This window comes from Alexandromys fortis, unplaced genomic scaffold (assembly GCF_014885135.2).
Source record: "Alexandromys fortis isolate MF-2015 unplaced genomic scaffold, M_Fortis_MF-2015_v1.1 scaffold_72, whole genome shotgun sequence".
Classification (NCBI taxonomy): Eukaryota; Metazoa; Chordata; class Mammalia; order Rodentia; family Cricetidae; genus Alexandromys; species Alexandromys fortis.
Window position 1 is genome coordinate 2,186,002 of NW_026067969.1, and position 2,767 is coordinate 2,188,768.

The window sequence follows — 2,767 nt, forward strand, 5'->3', positions numbered from 1 at the left end:
GACCTCACAGGCGAAAGGCGGGCTTTGGGGCAGGGTGGGTTGGGGAAAGCCCAGCAGCAAGGACACTCCCAGCCGCCTGGCCAGAAAAGCTAGGGAGTTGTGGAGGGGCCCCTATGTTCTGGCCCATTGGTAAGGTCCTGGAGAGTGGGACTTTTGGCTTTCCAGGCTTGTGGGCACTGACTCACCTACCAGATCCCCTCAGCACTGAAGCAGCCGGTGTGGCAGGATTCCAAGGACCTCACAGGTGAAAAGGCTGGCTTGGGGGCTGGGTGGGATGGGGTAAAGAAAGCCCAGCAGCAGGAACACACCCTGCTGGATGGCCAGAAAAGCTTAGGGAATTGGGGGGCTGGAATCTGTCCTCCTGGGAAGGCCCCAGAAAGTGGCACTTCCAGCTGTTTGGCCCTGGGACCACTGACTCACCTCTCTGGTCCCCTCAGCAAGGGAGTGGGTTCTCTTGCAGGGTTCCAAGGACCTTGCAGATGTAAAGGCAGGCTTGGGGGCAGGGTGGGATGGGAGAAAGAAGGCCCAGTGGCAGAGACGCTCCTCACTGGCTCTCCAGTCACTTCAGCTCTGAAGCAGGCTGTGTTGGGGGTTCCAAGGACCTCATGGAAGTAAGGGCGGGCTTGGGGGCAGGATGGGGTAAAGAAAGCCAGCAGCAGGAACACACCCTGCTGGATGGCCAGAAAAGCTTAGGGAATTTGGGGGGCCTGGATTTGGTCCCCCTGGGAAGTCCCAGAGAGTGGCACTTGCAGCTGTCCGACTTGTGGCCACTGACTCACCTCTCCGGTCCCTTCAGCATGGGAGCAGGGTCTTTTGCAGGATTCCAAGGACCTTGCAGATGAAAAGGTGGGTGAAGGTAGAATTTTCTTGTCCTGCAGCTCAAATAAGCACACTGACGCTTTTATTAATTATAATGCTTGACAAATAGCTCCCAGGCTTATTACTGTAATAAGTAACTACTTATTACTAACTCTTACATTTTAATTAACCCATATTTCTTATTTATGCTTTGCCATGCAGCTCATGGCTTGTTACCTCATTTTCTATACATCATGCTTACTCGGCAGCTGGCTGGCATCTCCTCTGACTCTGCCCTTCCTCATGCCATCGTTCTCAGTTTAGTTTCCCCACCTAACTTTATCCTGTTCAGCTACTGGCCAATCAGCTTTATTAAATCAATCATAGTGACATATATTCACACAGTGTACAGAAAGATTATTCCACAGCAGGTTGTGGCTTTGGTAAGAATTAATAACTTCTCTGGAACACCAGGGGATGACTGGCCCTCTTCCAGATGTTTCCTCAAAGCTGGGTCAACAAGTCACGTGTACACAGCTCTTTTCCATTAACACCACCATCCATACCCTGAAAACAGAACTTCTCTGGAAGCAGAATCTTTTGGTTAATGTAGTGTGATTTACATGCATGTTACTGGATCCATAAAGACTTTTTGGGAAGTGTATAAAGCAATAAAAAAGAATGAAGGTTGACCATTGCAGGGCATCTGAGGCTCTTCCTGTGGGGACTGTAAAAACATCTAATGTAATAATCTGTTCACAGGGCACTAAGGTCCCTTTATGGGCTGGTTAATGACCATGCAAGCTGCACAGCCTTTCTCAGGTCTGCAGGTCTCTTTTTCCCCTTCTAGGTGACACCACTCACAGTGGAGAACCCAGGAAGACAGCCTGGCTGGGTAGGCGCAAAGAGCTGTTAGAAGTCCAAGGGGAATCTTTGCCAGAGACCACAACTGGGCAGCAGTTTCTGTGGCCATAAAGATGACTGGGCTATTGGATATCTGAATGGCAGAAGATAGTATGCTCACCCCCAGTAAGAGCACACACACACACAAACACACACACACACCTCATTAGGGACATGCTGAGATTATGAACCTGTAAACTTCAGTGGAAGCTGAATAATGCCACCCAGAAGGGAGATATCCCAGCCCTTTAAATCTTCTCTGAGCCTTGTTATCATTCCCTTTACTACATTGCCTTTCACTTCTTCTTTTTGTCTAAAACAATGAGGTAAGTCTGCACCATGATACCTTCTGCTGCTCTCCGTTTTACTCACAGTGGGAAGTGAAAGTGCCACAGTGGTCCACATCACCACTGCTTGCTCTGCCTTCTCTCCAACCTGGTCCCTGGGCAACTTCCTCTCCCTGCCCTGCCATCTGCTCCATCGTCTCTACCCTCCCGTCATTTCCTGTTATAGTCAGGCTCCCTTTATCCCTCAAAGGCCCCATTGAATGTTCCTCTCACCTGGAGTCCTCTACTACTTCACACATTCCTGGCTCATTCTCTTCACTACCTTCAACTATGTGTTTAAATGTTCCTTTGTGCAGCTGACTCAAACAAATCCACTTAATATACAATCCATGTATCCATAGTTGTTGCTTACACTGTTCCATTTGGGGCTTCCTCAAATAACATGCCATACTTATAATATATAATTAAGATATGCTGGTGATGACAGACACCTTTAATCCCAGCACTTGGGAGGCAGAGGCAAGTGGATCTCTGTGAGTTCAAGGACAGCCTGGTCTACAGAGTTACTTCAGGACAAAGACATACAGAGAACCTGTTTCAAAAAGTAAAAGTAAAAATAAAAGAAATAGATGTTAAAGTAAAGCCACATAAAGATGGAAAATACACAGAGAATCTTGATACTGTATACTATTATGCTCTCTTTAAATTGTTTAAATGCTGAGGAAGGAGCAACAGCTGCTAAAAGATATTTGCTTGTAAATGCTGCTAAATTAATCCAA